At 49.5% G+C, this 21,830-nt stretch overlaps 1 protein-coding gene across 2 annotated transcripts in view; it reads left to right on the forward strand.

Moving 5' to 3' along the window:
- The window catches only part of ERC2 (ELKS/RAB6-interacting/CAST family member 2), a 922,431-nt gene extending 901,285 nt beyond the window's left edge, over positions 1–21,146 (forward strand). Inside the window, exon 19 of one of the 2 annotated variants that reach the window (XR_004960151.1) lies at positions 18,203–21,143. The gene's annotated coding sequence lies outside the window, so the exon portion shown is untranslated. Of the gene's footprint in view, positions 1–18,202 lie in introns of both variants that reach the window. The other variant, XM_036266685.1, reaches the window with a different exon arrangement.
- Positions 21,147–21,830: the final 684 nt, after the last annotated feature.

Genomic DNA, 21,830 nt, shown 5'->3' on the forward strand with positions numbered 1-21,830 from the left:
AAGTCCAAGCTGGGCCACCCCTCCTGGAAGGCCGCAGGGAGGATCCTCCCTGGCCTCTTCCTAGCGTCCAGGACTTGCCGGTCCCCTGGTGCTCCCTGACCTGTGGACACATCACTGCAGTCTCCGCCTCCACTGTCACACGGCCTTCTCCCTGTGTCCGGATTTCCCTTTTCTTACTTGGACACCAGCCCTTAGATCGAGGCCCACCCTAATCCATAACCTCCTCTTAATGTGATTTCAGCAGCAACACTCCTACTTCCGAATAAGGTCACATTCACAGGTACTAGAGGTTAGGTCTTGAACGTATCTTAATAGGGGACACATTTCAACCTACACCCCACCCATGGGGTTGTTTGACTTTTAAGGGAAGGTTATGTGCCTCCCCACAGCCTCATCCGCTGCCTCCATCCAGTCTCCACGTTGCCCCAAAGGGACCCTCCCAAGTCACACGTGTGGCCCGATCACACCCCTTCCGTGATGCCCACTGCCCTCAGGGAAGCCTCCCTCTCCTCCAGGACCGGGGGGCCCTGCATGGCCCAGCCCTCTCCTCATCGCCCGCCGCTGTCATTTCCCCTCCTGCTCTGCACCCAGCTGTCCCTTGCGCCTGCAGCTCTCAGTAGGCCTCGTTCTGGTTCTGAAAGTTTCAGGCCCTTAAACTCACTGCTCCTCTAGTCAGAAAGCGCTTCCTTCCCTCTTCGTCTGGGTAACTCCTCTGTATCATTCCTCACTTCTCAACCTGAAGGCACCTCTTATCAGGACTCCGTGCTGAGCCTCCCCGACACTGTATCAGGAGCCCCTGGGCTCCCTGTTCTGGATCAAGCTGGTCCTGATGGCGCATTAGCTCACACATCATACGGTATTGCTGTCATCTCTGCTCGTCTATGGCCCTGACTTGGCTGCAACCCTTCGAGATCAGGGTCTATACCTACTCGCCTTGCAGACCCAGCTCACAGCCAGCAAAACGAAATGCGTTTTGAACCGAATAACTGATGGCGTGGAAGCACAACTAAGCAGAAAGCAAAGAGTAGCAGGCGCTCCGCTGCCTGCCTCAGTTTGTAAAAATTAAAGACTCGTCTGCTTTTCTGCCACCAAATTCAACCAGGAAACAACACCCAGAGCAGGGTGCTCCAGAGAGATGGTGTGGTGCTGTCTGGGGCAGGCTGGGGCAGGGCTGGGGCAGGGTTGGGGCTGGTTGGGGCAGGGCTGGGGCAGGCTGGGGCAGGGCTGGGGCAGGGCTGGGGCAGGGCTGGGGCAGGGTTGGGGCTGGTTGGGGCAGGGCAGGGGCAGGCTGGGGCAGGGCTGGGGCAGGGCTGGGGCAGGGCTGGGGCGGGGCTGGGGCAGGGTGGGGTGGGGCTGGGGCGGGGCTGGGGCTGGCTGGGGCGGGGCTGGGGCTGGCTGGGGCGGGGCTGGGGCGGGGCTGGGGCAGGGCTGGGGCTGGCTGGGGCAGGGCTGGGGCAGGCTGGGTTTGCTGTGGGGAACGTCCAGCGTGGGCCCTGCCATGGGTGACTGTCATACCTGTGGCCTCCTTTCGAGGGTCCAGCCCCCGTTCCCTTCTCTGTGAAGGTGGATGGCAAACGGGAAACGTGGGTGAGCTAAGCTCATTCCTTCTGCTTGGGCACATGTGTGGCGTAGCTCTTTTGCATGATTGAACATTCTGACCCACCGAAGAATAAAAACGGTAATCCCTCCCCCCTTTTTCATTGTGTTTTGCCAAAACAAGCTGTGAAAGAATGTAAAATATATCATTTTGTTGGCACCGCTCACAAGTGAGTCAGTGAGCTCGCTCACATTTACAACTAAAATTGGATTCTAACCTCCCCAAAATTTATGACAACTGCTCCTTCTTGTGGCTTAAATGTTGACATATAATTAATTTAGGATTTCTTCCTGAGGCTTCCTGTCCAGGTTTGTACCTGCCGCAGAAATATCCTTGAAAGTTTATCTAACAGCTGGAGCGGTGCAACCTACTGAAGCTGTGTGAGGCGGGTGGGTGTGCCAACAGGAAGGGCCCAGGGAGAGGGGAGGATGCCAGTGTGGCCGGCTGCCGGAGGTGCCGCAGGCCGGACACGTGGAATTTGCAGTTTGGGGGAAGGTGTGGGTTCGTCTTCCTCTGCTCCTTCCGAGCCTCTGCGCTCCGCTCCCTCCGGGCCTCTGCGCCTCGGCTCCCTCCGGGTCTCTGCGCTCCGCTCCCTCCGAGCCTCTGTGCTGTGCTCCCTCCGGGCCCCTGGGCTGTGCTCCCTCTGGGCCCCTGTGCTCTGCTCCCTCCGGGCCCCTGTGCTCCGCTCCCTCCGGGCCCCTGCGCTCCGCTCCCTCCGGGCCCCTGTGCTCCGCTCCCTCCGGACCCCTGGGCTGTGCTCCCTCCGGGCCTCTGCGCTCCGCTCCCTCCGGGCCTCTGCACTCCGCTCCCTCCGGACCCCTGGGCTGTGCTCCCTCTGGGCCTCTGCGCTCTGCTCCCTCCAGGCCCCTGCACTCCGCTCCCTCCGGACCCCTGGGCTGTGCTCCCTCCGGGCCTCTGCACTCCGCTCCCTCCGGACCCCTGGGCTGTGCTCCCTCCGGGCCTCTGCGCTCTGCTCCCTCCGGGACCCAGACTGGTGCCTCTGCCCTCTGGTCAAGCTGGTCCTGATGCCCAGCTCCCTGCTCCGTCTGGGCGCGTGTAGAGGAAGTAATGAGAACTGCTGGTCACGAAACACCGACTATATGTCACTGGGCTTGTGCTGTCCTGCTGTAGAGGCGGTTCGAATTATTATCATCACTTTGTGGATGAAGGGAACTGAGGCGCAGAGAGGGTAGTGGTGCACCCGGGGCCACCCAAACCAGACAGGGGAGCAGTGGTGGGTGGCTCACAGGTGCAGAGTTCCCGTTAGACCCTGTCTCACGATGACCCTCTCGGGCGGGCCGCGTCATCCCTGCTATCCATCCTTGTGTGACAGACTGAGTGTCCATGGAGTGGCCTGAGCAGGTGCAGAAAGGTAGATGGTGCCTGAGCTTGGACTGGCCTGTAGGCTGGGGCTTGCTCCCCACCGTGGTGAGATGGGAGACCTGGATCCGATCCCGGCTTCCATATCACGTCCAGCCAGCCTTCCCCATGCTGAGGAGTGAGGTGCCCTCAACCTCGCCTTGCGGGTCCTGATAGCCTCGCTCCCCGAGGGTCTGGGCAGCACTGGCCACCAATCCAGGGAGAGAAGCAGTCAGTGGAGAGAGATGGGCTGCTGGTTCCAGTCCACAAGTTCTTCCAGACTCTAGCTCATCCCCGTTTGGGACAGTCTGGAAACGCAGCCCGGGGCAATGGTCAGGACACAGTCCCAGTTCCACACGGTCACCTCTGACCTAGGTGAACTCGGGCCAGCCCTTTCTCGGTCACCATCTCTTTAAATGGAGAAATCAAACAGCCTCTGACCTGGTTCAGCTTCTACTAGTTCAGATGCGTCTTTGCGCAGGTTACTTAACCATCTGGGCCTCTGTTTTCTTAGCTCTCACAGGAGGAAACAGCCCAGGTCCCTGGTGACTGGGGGCTGAACTGTGCTAATAGGTCAGTGGTCCTGAGCAGGAGTGCGGAGAGGGGCTCCCTCCCAGGAGCGTCTGGCAGTGTCTGGAGATGTTCTTTATTGTCATGACTTGGGAGGGGTTGGGGGGTGCTGCTGGCATCTGGTGGGTAGTGGCCAGGGATGCTGCGAAGCCTCCTGCAAAGCACAGGACAGCCCCCCACAAAGACTCGGCAGTCCGGAATGCCAGTCGTGCCAACCTGGGAACTCACTGCCGTAAGGCACTGAGGGCTGTTCCTGGCATGTAGGAAGCATTCAGCAAATATTTGGTCCCATGGCTGGATTCACCGCCTCCCGTGATCCCCTTCAACACTTATTGCGCCCCCATAGGTGACCGGCAGGGAGAAATGCTGCCGCAAGCCAGACCTGCGCAGCCTGTCCCGGGAGGGCAGCGAGGCCGCAGCCAGACGCTAACCAAATACTAACACAGCCATGTAACGCCTACTCTTTGAAAGCGGGAGCGAGTGGGGGAAGGCGGGCGGAGTGCTGAGGGAGTCTTTGGCGAGGGGGTTTGACCGGGAACAGCAGTCAGGGAAGGCGCCTCTGAAGAAGTGTCATGTAAGCCGACCTCTATGGAAAAGCAGAAGGCAGCCAGGTAACAGGTGACGGGGAGAGTGCCCCAGGAAGGGGGACCTGCATGTTTCCAAAGCCCTGAAGGTGGACCCAGGGGTGCCCCTCCCGCGGGAGGGATCGCACTCACAGATGGTGCTGCCCAGCAGGTCTAGCATGTGCTTTTGCCGGGGGTCGTGACCTCGGCTGGGGCCGGACCCTCGGAAGCTCTGCAGCGACGCTGGTGTGCCCTGGCTCCAGGACTGCGAGAGACATATGGAGGCCTCCTGGGCTGGGCTTTGGAGGTGGCTCCAAGGCCGCCCCCAGAACCTCCTGAGGTCATGCCTCAGGTGTGACTCTGTCCTGCCCTAGTTCCTCGATCTCTGGCCCAGTCCTTCCCCGAGGCATGTCCTAGTCCTCAATCCTGGATGCCAGGTCTGTCCTGGAAGAGTTAAACCAGCCCCCGCCCGCTAGGACCTTGGGATCTCCTAGGGAAACATCCAGTCAGTTCATATATTATGAAAATATGTTTTCTCCTCTTTCATCTTCAAAGTGACCAGCCCTAAAGGAAGGGCAGGAACTCCCTCTTAGCGAGCCTCCGCACCTCAGCTGGAAACTTGTGATCGCCAGAAGCCTCCGGACAGATGAGGGAAGGGGTCCGCTGGAGCGGCCGTCGTTCCTCTCCGTTACCCGTGGAGCCATCAGTCCCCGTGCAGGTGGCCCGTTCACTCACACCCCAGGCAGGAGCTGCAGACGGGAGCATGCAGGCCCACAAGGACAGACTTCAGCAGGGACTTGAACCGTAAACTCAGACCAAAGGGCGTGTCTGCTTTTTAGCACTGTGCAAATGGCACTGGCTTTCGATCCCCTCAAAATAACCTCTGCTTTTCTCAAACGCCTCGTACTTTGGGAGGAGGGCTGTCATCGTGTCCCTTTAAGGTCGTCCGTTGGTCACCGGGCTTCCTGAGAACACCCTGTGCGTGTTTGCAGAGATTGACTGCGGTCTGGGAGGCATTGTGTTCTGTGTGTTTCTGAAAAGCTCACCGTGTAAAACACAGACGAGGTACTTAGTCGGGATGTACCATCACGAAACACATACCTGGACCCGAGGGCCATGTTTTTGTTGCCCGCGCCCCCACACACCTATCGGAAGATCAGTGGAACTGCAGGCGCTCCAAGGGTCTTGTTCTGTGGCATTCTGGCCAAGCAACCCTACCCAACGAGAAGAGATTGTAATGAACCAAAATGTACAGAAACCAAAATGGCAGCTACGATGCCAGTGGCCTGGATCCAAAGTCCCGGGCAGGTGCCATTTTTTTGTACTGCAGTAAAATTCCTTTTTGACAAAATAGCCTCAGGTGAACCAGAAATCGCCTCCGTGAGAAGCCAAGTAGACCTCATGTCCAGGTCTCCCCAGGCCTCTCCAGGTTGCCCGGGAAAGGACAAGGCAGGAACGCACGGCTCCGTGTGCAGGGATGGGGGAGGGGCGACTCAGCAGCAGACATCCGGGTCATCACTGGGGGAGGCTCTGATTTTGAGCACATCAAGCCTTGGAGTTACACTTCTCTGGTAGAAGCAGACCCTCCCTCAATAATCTTTTTAGCATCCCACTCCTTCAGTGACAACTTGGACCCAAAAGGCCTCATGCAGCCAGAAGACATGTGAATATCCCATCAGTTGGATAGAAGCAATAGATTGGAATCCTCCGGATAGTTCACTCAATCTCAGAATGATACATGATCAATCACTGCATTCCTCCTAAATGAAATTAAGATGTTAAGATATATTGCTTGGGGCTTCTGGATGGGATTTCTGCAGTTGAGTTTCCAACAGAAAATGTATTGCTTTGGAATCACTGGGAAAAGGAGACGTTCTGGACCTCTGTTACAGCGAAACATTTGACAGTGGGGAAGAAAGCTTCAGACATGTTAATTTTTTTCATATTTAAAAGTGATTAATCATCCCCGATAGCACGAAGCTGGAAGGCCACAGTGCAGACTCTGGGAGGGGAAGGAGGAGGCATGTGCCTTGATACTCTGAAGTGCAGGCTTTTGAAGGAGGCTGGAGGTGAGCTCATGATGAAAGACACAAAGCACAGACTAAAAATCCATTTGAAAGGAGAGTCTGAACAAAACTCAAGGAATGCACAGAAATCCTCAGACCAGCGTTTCAGTTAGCACTGTGCAAAAGGAAAGGGGGTGCGGGGAGGGCGGTTCTCTTCCTTGGAAACGCTTCCCCACCCTCACCCTCTCGCCAGACCAGGTCAGGGCCCTAACGGGTTCCTTCCTGTAAGCTGGAGGTTTGATATCGCAGTTTGTGGGGATCACACCAGGGCCCCCTCACATATTAGCTGTGTGACTCTTAGTGTGCAGCTTGACCTCTCTGGGTCTATTTCTGGAACGAGATGATGGGTTAATAATAGCGACCTCTTCAGAGTGTCATAAAACCAGAGTCTGTGCTCTGCAAATGGTCCTTCCTCTCCTCGGTACTGCCCACAACGCTAATGAATTAATCACACGTGCAGTTTAATTATTTGTGGAATGTGGTGTCCTACATGCTCCCCAGACATGTATTCCATGAAGTCAGAGCTGGTGTCTGTCTCATTCCACCACGGGTCCCCTAGCATGGGTCCTGGTAGATGCTTTAAAAATTGTGGGAGGGAGAGAGGAAGGAGGGAGGATTGATTCTCACACCTCTCTAAAACATAGCCTGAAGACAATATAAAACCCAAACCGAATTTGCCTTCGTGTCTCTTTAAGAACCCATTTCACATCTACAGACAAAATGAGGTGACTTTTCCCTACTCCTCTAGTTGCAGGTGAGTGTGAATTAGGGCTCACAGGGCTCAGGGACCCTAACCACCTCTAAGAAGCCTGACTTCACTCAGCTGGCGGCTGGCCTGTGTCCACTCATTTCCTTCCCTTTCCACCTACCCAAGGAGTCTCCTCCTCCAAGAAGGCCAGTTCCTTTTGTCGCAGGAAACCGATTTGGTGGTAGCTTAGAAAACACAAAAAAAAGTTTGAAGCATGTTGAAATTAAAGCACAGTTAATCAAATGCAAAACTCCGTTCAGCCCCTATCTGCCAAAAATAAATAGTTTAAAAAATGATTTTCAGATTGCTAACAATGATGACTGTGTTTATGGCAGCGAGGCCGCCTGCCTTCAGCGGCCATCACTGCCGGCGTGCACCCAGCATTTAGAAATTAAACAAAAACACATTGAACTTGCTGCATTAGCTGTTGCCACATCGGAACGCTAATGGGTTTAGTGACCACAACCGACCCAGGCCAGAGTGTGTCAACAGCCAAGAGACCAACCTCGCTGGCTGTTTGTACTTTGCCCAAGTTGTTACAACTGTAATTCTTTGCAGCTTACTTTTCCTGCTGTTTTGGCCTCTCCCCCACCATGTCTGAAAGAGCACAGCAGCCAGCCCTGCCTCCTCCAGCAAGGCCATGGGGCCAGCATGGGTCTGAGGACAGGTAGATTAGACCCAGAAGGTGCACTTTGTGTCTTCCCCCACTGCCTCCAGCTTCTTTAACTAGCTGCTTAGAATTCGGTCTGGAAATGGCCCAAGGTGAAGCAAATGCAAAGAGCCCCTTGACTTACCACTCATCTGGAAAAGTGGAGTCTTCCTGCCTCTTCCCTTCCAGAAAGCAGCTGCATAGCATTTGCACCTTGACGGTGTTTCTCTGCATTACTCCCAGGCCTTGGCTCTGCCTGAGAAGCCAGGTCAGCTGTCTCCATTTCTAGGCAGCCAGATCCAGCACCAGCTTGCAGGACCTCGGTGGTGAAGAGGTTAAATTGCTCACCCGCCTGGATGTGTGCTTTCCTGCCCACACTTGCTCCTGGCCTAAGGCAGTGCCTGTTGTTTGGGGAGGGGGAAAGGGAGGTCTCGCCTGGACCCAGGTGGCCGACAGGCAAACCATGTTATTAAGAAGCAGGGATCGCAAAACCTTGATCTTCAAAAGAGACCCCTAATTAGTCCCTGGCCCAAGAGTAAATGGCATTCCACCTCAGCAAGGCGGGAAGGGCGCCTTCGAATCCTGGGGACTAATTGCCATTATTGGCTCTATGAAGATCCTGTTGTAAACACTTGTCATCCGAGTCCCTTCTGGTCTGCAAACTGGAGATATCAAGTTGTTCCTTCGTGTTTCCCATTCTGCGCGCTGCCTTGCCGCTCCTTCTGCAGGAGGGGGCATCTCTGCAGGCACAGCGTTCTGAGCTGCGTCTGCCTCTCCGGCCAGCTCATCCTCGCGTTCAGTTGTTTCCAGGAAGGGAATTTGAAAAGGTTTTACTTTATTCTCGTTTGGGTTCGAAAATGCTGTCTCTCAAAAAAAATCAACTTTAATTTCAGGCAGACAGGGTTTGTCGTGGAGCTAATGGGGCTTAAACGGCAAGCCCCTCAAGTTCACAGACCTTTTCCAGGGCCTGGGCGGGGCCCCAGGATGTGTTCGTGTGGCCGTGCACTTTTGTCAAGTTTGAAACAGCTGACTATTGGGACTATTTATGTATTTATTTGCTAACAGAGGGCCCACCCCTCTTCAGTATACAGCCAAGATGGGCTCTGTGATCCTCAGGTGTGTTTCTTACCTTTCGTGTCATGTTACTCTGAGAGGTATTTTCTCCCTGTTCTTTGACTCTGCTTCTTGTTCTGTTTGGCATTTGTGAAGAGAAAGGTGGACCTTTCCAGGCCACGTGTAGGATGCTAGGTTTTGTCTAAGTTTGACCTGAGAATGTGTTTCTACCCTTGACCTAGAGAATATTTCAAGAGCTCAGGACCCAGGGACGCTGGATCCATCCCCTTCACGGGCAGCCTGGAGAATACAAATCTCCGATTGGCCAAGAGGCCAACCCACAGAGAAGTTCAGGGCCTTGGGAAGTGGGGCTTGCAGCCCTCAGACTGCTGGGATTCTATTATGTGCACACACTCAGGGCAATAAGCATGTCTGAATGGGGCGCCAGGGGGTAGAGAGAAAGCTGTGAGCAATTTCTGAATAGTCGTGCGGAGTGTGAGTTTTCTGTTCACCTTGAGGATTGGTGTTAGCAAGCATTTAGGGGCCCTGATCTGATGTAGTCCATGCTAAACACCCATAGGAAGCTATGCTGCAGGGCAGAATGTCAAACAGCCCCTTCCCTCCGAGCTGAGCTTCAGAATCGTTTGGTCGGGGAGCTGAGGAGTCACCATTACTCAGCAGTAATTCCTTTGTGTGCACAGTCCAGGTGGGCCAGTTCTGTGCACAGGCTTAGGGTGTTTGCTCACAGGATTCCATTGTGTCCGTGATGAAAGTGGGTGGCTGTCCTTCTGCAGGTGACCTAATAACCCGAGACTAGGCGAGGGCGCAGGAAAGGGCCGGCCGAGTGGGGTTCTCTGGGGGTTCTCCCGGATGACTCGGGCATGTGTCCCCTCCTCGGGGCGCTGGTGTTCTGTTTGTTGAATCAGCCCCATCTCCCATGTCATTCTCAGCACCCCCAAAGATTCCCGAAGCATTATTTTAACCTATACGTTTCCCCGATTTGAGATGTTAGAAATTGTATGCCAAACTTTTGGTTATTTTAACTAGTTCAGAAAAGAAAGACTAACATCGGTTTTGACAACAAACAAAACCAGTTTTTGTTCTATCAGTTATGTTTAAAAGATTCCAATTTCAAACTAAACACAATGTGTGGTTATTCTGTCAGCGATTTATATAGCCACTAGGGCGCCACAGTTACACACTGCATACATCATTGTATTTTTAAAATGTACTTAATGAACATTTTTTTTTCTCCTCTAGTAACTACTTCATTGCCTTAAATGAATGCATTCCAATAGAATTTGTAACAAATGACCACTTTGTGTTTGCATTAATGCCAAACACGTTTAACAAATTTTTAACAAGGAACCCTGGCAAAATGCCAAACTCCTGGAGGGACACCGAAAGAATGCTATAAATTTAAACTAGATTTTACCTTTTCACTTAGCTCAGCAAGTGTCTTAGGTGTCTTGCTATCTCAGGATTGTGGCATTTCTATTTTATGTCAGATAAGGTGTACAGTTTTATTATTTTTTTATTGCTTAGGTTGTACCGATGTCCACAGGACGTTGCAATCTCTGCAGCCGTGTCTGAAATAATACGATGGCAGCTTAGAAATCGATCTTTATGTCTACAAATTATTTGTATCTTGAAGAGGTTGCATGTTTGAAAATACGTCTTATTAAAATATAATTATATTTAAAACAGCACAGTCAACCAATTAAATACAAAATTTTAAAAACAGATTAGACCAGTGGTTTTCCACTGGGTGTGATTTTGTCCCACAGGGGATATTTGGCAGTATTTGGAGACATTTTTCATTGCCGTGACTGGGCGAGGGGGCGATGCTGCTGGCATGTCATGGCCAGAGGCCGGGGTGCTGCCCAACACCCTATAATGGACAGCCTCCCCAACAAAGAATGTCCAGTCCATGTCCATAGGACCAAGATTGAGAAATCCAAGAGGAGAAGGACAAAGACCTTTGGCTTATGGGCAGTCTCTCAGGCTAAAGAAGGTGCTATTTTAAGAAAAAATGACAACTAAAAGCACATTTCATCTCAACCAGTGTTTTGACAGTTGCATAGCCTGCCTACGACTGACTTGGAATGGGAAACTCTGCTTTACTTCTGCTGCCTTCTGTCCTTGAGAAGACTGTGCCTGGCCCACAGTCACCAAGCCTGAAGTGTCCCCTGCAGTGGTGGTGGTGTGGCCGGTGGCCCGAGTGTGGGTTATGTGTGAGCCCAGCTGACACGCGCCAGGGGCTGCCCGCCGGAGAAGGCTGCTGCGGGGCAGGGGCTGGTCTGCAAGGCCAGGCCAGGCCCAGGCGGGGTGCTGCCCCTCCACCAGGAAGAGTTTTAGGTGTCAGGTGGGCGAGCACTTTCATCTCAACGGCTATGCAGTTATTAGCATGTCTATTTGACAAATACTGGCACCATTAGGGTATTAAGTAAATCTTTCTTAAAAAGGAAATTTCAGCTTTTAGAAAAGATTTTTCAAAGAAAACTATTCACTAAACGTGCAGGTGTTGTGGAGAGATGACAAAATGGGGACAGGAGAACACAAAAGACCAGGGCTTAGAGAATCCTGCCTCGTGGTCAGGAGAATGGGCTCTGGAGTAGAGTAGCTGATGCCAGCAAGGTGGGCATTTGACCCAAAGCATTCGGATCCCTGAGCTCCAGTGTCCTCATCTGCTCAAGCCTAGCAACCAGGGCAGGGTCATGGTGTTGTCCAGCTTGTTTGAGACAATTCACGCAAAAGCACAGAGCGCCCTGGCAGACGGCGTGCACCCAGCCTTAGCTACGAACACTTCTCCCCAATCGTGATGGCGAAAATAGACCCAAAGGCCTTGGCAGCCTATGCTGCCTCTTTGACGGACACGTGTGAATCCATCTGATTTCCTTCATTTAAAACACTGTGGTGGCCCTGGCCTGGTAGCTCAGCTGGTTAGAGTGTTGTCCCAATACTCCAAGTTTGTGGGTTCAATCCCTGGTCAGGGCACATATAAGAGTCAACCAATGAATACATCAATAAGTGGAACAACAAATCAATGTTTCTCTCTCTCTCTTTCTCCCTCTCCCGCTAAAATAAGTAAATAACATTTTAAAAAGATATCAATCAATCAATAAAATACTCTGGGTAGATGCACCAGCAGACAGAAACCAAAGGTAAAGTCTGGAGAGCTGCCCTCCAGCTCTGGTCGGAAACAGCAGTTTGCAATCCTGAGCCGGGCTTGCTGGCCGCCCCGCCCACCGCCCCCAAACCTTTGGGCTCTGAAGTGTTACATTTTATTGCCCTGTGGAGCTGTAGGAGGCCACTCGCAAGGTAAAATGTTGCTCTCCACTCATATTTTTGAATTATGGCTTCAAGGTGGTTGCTCCTATCAAGAAAATTAAATGATTTAACATAATTTGTTGCCACTTTGATCACAACAATAATAAATAAATCTTCATGAGGAAAATGGGAAACCCATTCCGGCCCGTTTTAAAAGATGTTAAGTAATAACACAGATGGAGTTATAGAATTTTTTTTTTTTTTTTTGAGCAGAAACGGCTCTATTGGGTTTTCCTGTGAGTGGAGTCACTTAGTGGAGTCGTTCTGCACGAGGCCCGATGCCCCCAGAAGGGAGCTCGGCTCTTCAGACCCCTGTTCATTAGCCTATCAGGAGCTCACTTTTATGTGGGCACCATGTGCAGTGCCGGGGCACCCAAAGCCGCGGTGAATGGGTGTCTGTTTTTGTACCTGGGGGCACACTGCACATTTGGAAAGCACATGGAGCGGAATGGACATTAACCCAGATGTCAAAAATAGCCTGCGTTTTACTACTGTTATTAAACAGTTTCCCCTTTAACCCCTCCGTGTTTACCAAAGACCCCTTTCTCCCAGCCTGTTTCTGCAAATCACTACTGAAAGGCCAGGAGAAGAAAGCCATAATCGGGCAGGTGTCTTTATTCCAAAGAAAAACAGTCTGAAGGCATATTTGTGAGACACCACACATTTATAGCCTGCTCTCCTGGGGGCGCTGGTCCTGGGGCGGAGCCTCACCGCTGTGCTCAGCCCGCCCCCGCCCCCACCCTGCGCGCCCAGGGCCGGATTCCCTGCGGAAGAACCCAGGCCAGACTTTTCACAATGGAAATAGCTTCTTCTGTTACTATGACACCAGTTACACATTCTTCGGTTTAAAATATCCAAATAGTGCAACAACAACAACAAATTCCAAAGAAGAAAATTTAAAAACACCACCCAGAGATAATTATTAACAATATCCTGGTACATACACTTGCAAGTGTTTATGTGTGTGCTGATGCAAACACCAGATCCAATTATACGTGTACAAAGGAAATCTATTTTTTTCACTGAAAAAATTGTGGATCTCTTTCCATATAATAAAATAGATATCTACCCAATAATTGTTACGCAGTCGTTGAATAAATCCTAAGCATCCCTGTCACAGCTCTCTACTCATTTCCACAAATTTTGTTAATCTTCACCTGAGGATATTTTTCTATTGATTTTTAGAATGAATGGAGGGGAGGGAGGGAGGGAAAGAGAGAGAGAGATTGCAACATCGATGTGAGAGACACACATGGATTGGTTACCTCCTGTACAACCCAGACCAAGGCCAGAGATCGAACCTGCAACCAGGTACGGTGCCCTTGACCAGTTATTGAACCCGAGACCCTTCGGTCCGAGGGCCAACACTATTACTGCTGAGTCAAACCAGCCAGGGCTCAAGTCATAAATTTTTAAAACCCTCATTCTTTTATTCATCTGTGAATCTAGGGCACAGATGGTGTCTGTCTTTTTTATCATTATATCCCTGGCACCAAGGGCGTTGCGGGACACAGGGAGAGGCGATGTTAGGTTTTTACTGCTGTGTAACAAACCACCACAAACAACACTCATTGATTATCTGACAGCTCTGTAGGTCAGACCAGTCAGGCTCCCCTGGGCGTGTGCAGTCTCATGAGATGGAGATCAAGGTGTTAGCCAGGTGGACTTGAACCTGGAGGCTCCAGGAAAGCACCCACCTCCAAGTTCATTCAGGTTATGGGCACAGTCCAGTTCCTTGTGGGGCGGGACTGAGGTCTCTGTTTCCTTGCTGGCTGCTGGTGGGGCCACCCTCGGACCCTACGGTACATGCTCCGGTCCTGGCCCCGTGGCTCCCTCCAGCTCGGCATAGCACGTCCCTCCAGCATGTCAGATTCTCCAGCTTTCCCTTCTCCTACCAGCAAGAGAGGAATCTCTACTACTGAGGGGCTCCTGTGATCAAATTAGGTCCACTCAGATCACCTCTCTTGATTTAGAGTCAAGGAGCCTTGATTTAACTAGTAGCCTTAATTACATCTGTAAGGTGGCATGATCATAGTATGAGAAATTCACAGTTCAGATGCCAGAGTTAGAGCAGGAAATAATTTTTTCCCTTTATTGATTTTTTTTTTTAGAGAGAAGAAGTGAGAGGGAGAAAGAAATAGAAACATCAATGAGAGAGAACATCGATGGGCTGTCTCCTGCATGCCCTCCCCCATTTCCCCGCCAGGGATTGAGCCCAAAACCTGGGGATGTGCCCTGACCGGGAATCAAACCGGCGACCTCTTGTACATGGGTCAACGCTCAACCACTGAGCCACACCGGCCGGACAAGAGCAGGAGACCTTTGGGCAGGGGTTTGACTTTAAGGTTCTGCCTGCGCTGGGTGCTCTCTAACACCTGGGGAATGAGTGAGGGAGTCAGCTTGTTCTGTTCCATGAACTGTGCAAGGCAGAGGGGATGCTACCTGAGCAAGACAGGCCTGCCCCTGCCCCTGGGCCGGTGGTGTTCAATAGAAATATAATGCAAGCCACAGCTATACTTTTGAGCCACAAAACTATAGCCACATTAAAAAGAGTAATAAGAAAGAGGTAAAATTAATTATAATAATATATTTAATTCGATCCAGTATATCCAAAATATCATTTAACATGAAATCAACATAAACATGATATTCATACATCTAAAATTGTATGTGTGTATATATATATATATATATATATTTTCTTGTTAATCCTCAAATGACGATATTTTTTCCATTGATTTTTTTTTTTTTTTTTAGAGAGAGTGGAAGGGAGGAAGTGGGGTTGAGGGGGAGAGGAAGAGAGAAAGTGAGAAACATCAATATGAAAGAGACACATTGATTGGTTGCCTCCCAAACTCACCATGAGCAGGCCAGGGATTGAACCTGCAACCTAGGTATGTGCCCTTGATTAGGAATTGAACCCGAGACCATTAGGCATGTAGGCCAATGCTCTAACCGTTGAGCATACCGACCAGGACTAATATTTAATATATTGATTTATATTCATTCAAAATCAATTTTTTAAAAAGCTAATTTCATACCAAGTCTTCAAAATCCTACATGATTTTTCACTTAGAGCACATGTCCATTCGGACTAGCTGTATTCCAAGTGCTGAGTAGCCACATGTGGCCAGTGGCTGTCATATTGAACAGTAAAAGTCTAGACAAATCACCAGAAGGGGACAGTGCAGTAGATGTGAGACTTCCTGCTACATCCTGCACTCAGGGGTCAGGAAAGGCGTCTAGGGAAGACCTGACATTGAATGTGAGACTGACAAATAGGTAGGAATCGATCAGGTCAAGGGTTGGTGTGAATGCATGTCAGACAGAAAGAGAAGGTTGTGGTGGGCAGAAAGGAAAGCCTTGAGCCTGCAGACGCAAGCTCAGCAGAGGTGGAGTGTGGAGCTGGAGAGAGAGGGACAGAGGGGGCCCGGCCTCCATGGCCAGGAGTCCATCCTTCCTCCCCAGGGCAAAGGCATTGTAAATGAGGACTGTGAACGCGGATGCATTGAAGGAGGTGTCATTGCAATAGCACTGCTGGCTGCACCGGTGAGAAGGCAGAGTTGGGTGCTGCAAGAGAGGATGCTGCAACCCTCCGGGTGGGGGAGGACTTGCCAGAAATGATCTCACAGCGGGTGGCTGCCCAGATCGCCTCACCGGTGAAAACCAGGATTCCTTTTTTAATTTTGTTAAAGCAGATGCATGTTTGCCCGATCATCTGCTTGTCCAATTGCGGGCGACGCCACTGGACCTTTTTCCTCTCAAAGCCGTGCCGGCCTCCTGGCGAATGGATTGTCTGATGGAAGGAGTGGCGACACTGTTGGAGACTTCTCTGTTCCAAGGCACAAACCTCGCCCCGAGAGAGTGCACCGCAGTTGCAGGACACTGCCTTCTGCCTGTGTCCTGTTACCCAGCTGGACATCTTTCTCTCAACTGAATAAATGATTGTTCTTTGCTACTTTATCTTGGAAAAACATCAAGGACATCGGACATTCACTGTAATTATTTTTCACTCGTTTCTCCATCTGTAAAATATGACCAGTGTGTTTTAGTACTACTTTGGGTTTCTCTTTACCTTTTAATCATGTGCCCTTTTAATATATTGGTCAGCCTTTTAAAAGGATGATTAAGAAATGCTTAATGCACAAAAGAATTAGAGCTATGCACAGCTCACGGAGCAGAAAGCGTGCTCTGACTTACAATTTTCATACGGAGTTTGCAGAGACTTTATGTGCCAGAATGAGTAATATGATCTGCTCTAGGAACTCCCTAGCTTTCTGGCTCTGCAAAAGTCATTTTTTTTTTTCTCCGATTCAAGTTTCTTAACCAGAAGGGTTACACCAAACTCCTCAGAGTCTGAATTAGCAGAGTTCACCCAAGCCACATACTTCATTAGCACTGTGTAATGACGGCGTGGAGAGCGGCCTACCTGGTGGGGTCTTCGCGCTCCAGGCCATGGGGCTGGAGCCCTGCTGCGCATCCACCGCCGAATCAGGCGGCCCCGGCTGTCCATAAAAAACGGCTCACACGTGTGTGAGTGTGCGCGCGTGTTTGATCTCTCTCCTCCCTGCCGTATTCCCCAGATAGCTGCACCACTGCCATATGCCCGGAAACTCCCGAAGCATTCAAAGGCCATATGTGAGTGATAATGGTGCCGGCGCAGAGTGGAGCATCGCAGGGAAGAGAGCCGCTGTTTGGAGGGGCGGTGGGGGATGGCCTCTCCTCTTACCCCTTGCGCTGTTTCCCAGGCTGCAGCGTGTCCTGCCCTCGGGGCCTCTCCCCGGGACAGGGAGAGAAGCCGAGGTTCTCTGGATACCTGTTCCCGGGACACGAAGTGTGCAGGGCCAGGCTGCGCCACTCTGGGTCAGGTTCAAGCTCACACGCGGGCCTTCAGATGTGGGGATCAAAGCCAACTTTGTTTTGTTCTCCTCTGTTTAAGGAGATGTCAATATTCTTTTTAAAAATGTGGTTTTATTGCCCTGGCCGGTTTGGCTCAGGGGTTTGAGTGTCAGTCCATGGACAGGAGAGTCCCAGGTTCGGTTTCCACTAAGGGCACGTACCTCGGTTGCAGTTTGTCCCCGCCCCGGTTGGGGTCATGTGAGTGGCAGCCAGTAGATGTGTCTCTCTCACATCGATGTTTCTCTCTCTCTCTTCCATCCTCTCTCCCTCTCGCTCTATCTGAAGATGAATGCAAAAATGTCCCCGGGAGAGGAAAATAAATAAATAAATAAAAATACATGTTTATTGTGGCAAAATATATATAAAACTGACCATTTTCACCAGTTTAAAGTGTACAATTCAGTAGTGTTACGGGTTATGCAGAGTTGTACAACCAACACTACTATCTATTTCCAGAACATTTTTATCACCCCAGACAGAAAATCTGTACACTCAGCAGTGGCTCCTCATTGCCCCTCCCCTGGAGCCCCTGGAGACCTCTCCTCTGTTTTCTGCACCTATGACTTTGTCACTCCCGACACTTCATGTAAGTAGAATCATCCGGTATTTGTCCTTCGGAGTCTGGCTCACTTCACTTAGCACATCCTCGGAGTCCGTGGTGTACCGTGGGCCAGGCCTTCATGTCCTCTTAGGGGCTGAACAGTGTTCCATGGTGTGCACGTACCGCTTTTGTTCATCCATCCCCATTGATGGACACTTGGAAGTCGTTCTACCTTTGGGCTACTGTGGAAGACGGTGCGGTGAACAGCGGTGCCTCTGTGTGTGCCCGTGTTCCCGTGCTTCTGGGTGTACACCTAGCTGTGGGATCGCTCGGTCCAGTGTTCTTTCAAATTGTTGCACGTGGTTTGTGAGCGAATGTTAAGTTTCCTGGTGTCTTGATCATCTTTAACTCTCCAATCTCTAGAACGTCAAGTTAAAAAAACAACTGAGAAACCAAACTCATGGTAGAAAAGTTTGGAGAGAAAAAAAATGGACACATAACCGATCACATAGACATAATCACTGGAACATTCCGGCATATTGCCTTTCCATTTCTTTTTGCCTATCAGGAGACATCTGAGACCTAAGTGTGACATATTTTGAAAGAAACTCCTTCTCAGATGTGTTTGCAGGACATAATTCAACTTTCTGGTCACTTCACCCTTCCTGAATGCTTCCTCCTCATTGCCACCCCCGCCCCTCACCAATCCCAACACAGAGAGCAGAGGAGGGTCAGTGCAGGGTGGGGGGTGGGGAGCCTCTGCAGGGGTTATCCCCAGTATCACGGCTGGTCACTGGGATGCTAAATGGTGTGCTTTCTTGTTGCAGCTATCAGAAGGGCTGACCAAAGGGGACACGCAGCTCTGCAGCAATATTCTGATAATCTATTGCAGTGCAGCTCACATCACCGTCCACCCCCACCTGGAATGCTCATCAGGACTGGAGAGGAGTCTCACTCCCATGACTGAGCACGATTCTGTTCTACCTGATATTTCCTTCACCATCCCATGTCGTTTCATGTGCTGGAAAGGAAGAAGGAGGCAGAGGAGCAAAATGACAGATTCTCCTTTTTGTTTGTGGGTTTTTTTTGTCAGGATTTGGACATTTAAAATTTGATCATCTCTTCTGAATATCGTTATTTGGTAGCATTTTGTTTCTGTGACTTCAACATCATTGGATACATTTGAAGTCCATTGGATTTTAAGTGTGGGTTCAGCTTCTGTTAGACAATTAACTTCATCTCCAGTTTCTCTGCTGGTTCAGTCTAAGTGGTCATTCCTAATGCATTAGATTATCAAAAAGTATGAATTCTGGGAGTGAGTGGTGTTGGCAGTGTTTGTACATCAAGATGCATGGAGTGTTTGACAAAGAAACCAAACCACCAGAAATGGCAAGCCTTTACCCTCCTCTGTTTCTTTAATCTGCTGTTTGAAGAACCACATTTTGATGGTGTAACCAGTAGTTACCTCTGGGCCAGGTTGGAAATGAAATCAATTTTTTTAAACCACTACTACTTGCCAAGAAATCGCCTTATGAGAACGTGGTGTGTGTCTCTGACAATGCATGGCACATCTAAATTGATCATTCATAACGCTGTCTACCCTGCTTCCATACTGGAGAGTGGCAAAAGCCTGAGGCACCTGCAGATCTCTGCGCCACGTGTGCCACGCATCCCTGTGGCTGGGTGGGGCCGAGCCTCAGACTCTTGCTGTTCCCGTATGCACAGGTCTCCATGAAGAAGCTGGGACTCGTTCACATTTCAAGATCCAAGTGCTGTGCAAACAGTGTAAGCTTAGATCTTCTGTAAACGAAGGGTCATTTCTCAATTTTTAAAAAAATGTCTCCAACATGGATTCCTGAGCATTTTCAGCATCAAACATGAAAACATTGATGAATGAGAAGCAATCACAAAAGCTGTTTATCTGTATATAGCTCTACACAACATGTTTGTGGGGACAGAGTCATCATTTAAAGCACATGCCAGGGAGAGAGACCAAATTTTGAGGTCTTTTACATACAGTGACATGGTACTAAGGAGAATTAAACTCCTACTGCTTCCTCTGAAGATTAAAAAAAAAATTAAAGTGTTATAACTTCATAAAATTCATGACCAAGTCTGGCAAACATGTGCAACTCTTGTATTGATCCTCATTTTTTTTTTTTTTTTTTGTCAGTGGAAGAAATCCTTCCACGTGTATGCAAGTGGGAGATGAAAATCTGCATTTTTTAAAGGATAAACAGTGAATTTAAGCATGAGTGGCCTTAATAAATATAGCTGTCTTTCTTTGCTGCTGTGGAAAGGATTCTAAACAGATGTTTCTGAATCTTGCATTGAATTTAGTCGTTATTATTACTTTTTAAAATGTTGGTGCAATTAACTGGACCTCTCCCGTGAGCCATAGAGATATTTATAAGACTGACACCTTATTTGTCGGGAAAGATGAAACTGTCTGAGTTGCACTGTTCATTCTCGGTGCATTTGGAGTAATAGATTCAAGCAGGTTTCTTGCTTCTGGCTTTATTCTTGCCGTAAGTATAGCGAGCTCTGTAAAGCTTATGTGTTGCATAAACCCTCCAAATACATTCATGTTTAAAAAGTTTGTCCTTTAACTATCAAAGGGATCTGAATGAGCAGAGTTCTTTGCAAGCTTATCTAGCACATTTTAACACAATGTTGCACTGAAAGCCCAGGCCACCGGCTTGCCCCCATGAACAGTCTGCATTGCTCCAGAGGAGGTCCTCACTGCCTCTTCCAGCCAAGCCCTGACCTGAACTCTGCAGCGGAATACTTGAAGTAGCAGCAGGAAATCCACTAGGGAAAATAGGGTCCTGGAAACAAAAAAGGCAACCAAACATGGAGTTAGCTTTTTCTAAGTATGTGCCAATTTTGTCACAGCTATTGTTTGGGGGACCATTTTTTGTCCCTCTTTTGTTGATGACAAATATTTTGATCTTACATTTCTGGGGGCATATCATTCAGTCCCTGAAAAATTTAAATTCTGTTTCACATAGCATATTTTCCCATTTCATGTAAAATTCCTGATGTTTGGGGGTTACAAAAAAATTCCCTTTTCACACATTACAAATAGTCTCTGGGTTTACAACAAACACTGTGATGTTGGGAAGATATTTCCTTTGCGCAAACCTGAGTGGGTCCCCCTCTAATCAGAATGAAGTTGGGAGACGAAGAAGTTGAGGCTAACATTTGGGAGAAGTTGTTCTTCTTGCTTCATGCAAAAGCAGGCCTGTCCTGCAAACCCGATTTGATTTCCATGTACAGTCTCTATTTTGTATTTAATGATTTTTGTGTATCCAGTATGCACGTTAACAGCGTGTCAACTTTCATTTAAAAGTGGGTTTCAATTTACTTTTTAAACAGTGTTTATGACGAGACCTCCAATGTGTTGACATCAGTTCTATCTGAGATGTTTTTGTGTCGAGTGGCGTTTGAATGCTGCCAGGGGTCAGTGTATCTTAACTCCCGGAGACCCCCGTGTGATAGCGCTTCTTGTAACATTTCTTCAGTGAGTGGCATGTGGGTTGTGATATTGACCGTGTGATTATGGACTTCGATATGAAAAATAAATAAATAAAACTAAGGAACTCTCAGAAACTACCAGTGGGCATGTATTAGCCAGTCATTGTAACCTCGTGTCTAGTAGAAGTACAAGGTATGTACAGTTCATAAATTTCTTACCATGTGTATGAGAAGTACTTTGTGCTGATCGCCTTATTTATATTCATCAAATAAACTTTGTTTCTTTCTGAAGTGAGTTCATTCCATCGCTAAGAAATGCTCCAGTTGTGGTAGTTTCTCATCTTTTTTGAGGTCCCCATTTGAAGAACCTATGGCCTTGAAGAAAATAAGAGAGGGATAGGGAAGTTATGAACTAACTTTCCCAGAAGAGCCAGGGCATACATTCCCCTTCATGCATCACTGGATCTAGAGGTTTGTATTAAGAAATTGATGCCCTGGCCGGTCTGGCTCAGTGGTTAGAGTGTCGGCCAGTGGACCAGAGAGACCTGGGTTTGGTTCCCACAAGGGCACGTACCTCGGTTGCAGTTTGTCCCCGGCCCCAGATGGGATTGTGTGGGTGGTGGCCAGTTGTGTCTCTCTCACATCGATGTTTCTCTCTCTCTCTTCCCTCTCTCCCTCCCGCTTTATCTGAAGATAAATGCAAAAATGTCCTTGGGTGAGGATAAAAAAAAAAAGAAAGAAATTGAGTCACTAGAGGACGCTCCCTTCTTCCTTCCCTCCCTCTTTCCTTTCTGCCTTTCTTTCTCTCTCCCTGCTTCCTTTTTATCTTTCTCCCTTCCTCACTCCCTTTCTGCATTCCTCCTTTTCTCCCTGTCTCCTCTGCACTTCCCCTGGGGTGGTGTCAGCCTCTGCTAGGTTCTCCTCGCTTGGTGGCACAGTTGGCTCCCGACAGCTTTGAGGGTTCTTGATGTTAGAAGA

This window comes from Molossus molossus, unplaced genomic scaffold (genome assembly GCF_014108415.1).
Source record: "Molossus molossus isolate mMolMol1 unplaced genomic scaffold, mMolMol1.p scaffold_m16_p_18, whole genome shotgun sequence".
Taxonomy (NCBI): Eukaryota; Metazoa; Chordata; class Mammalia; order Chiroptera; family Molossidae; genus Molossus; species Molossus molossus.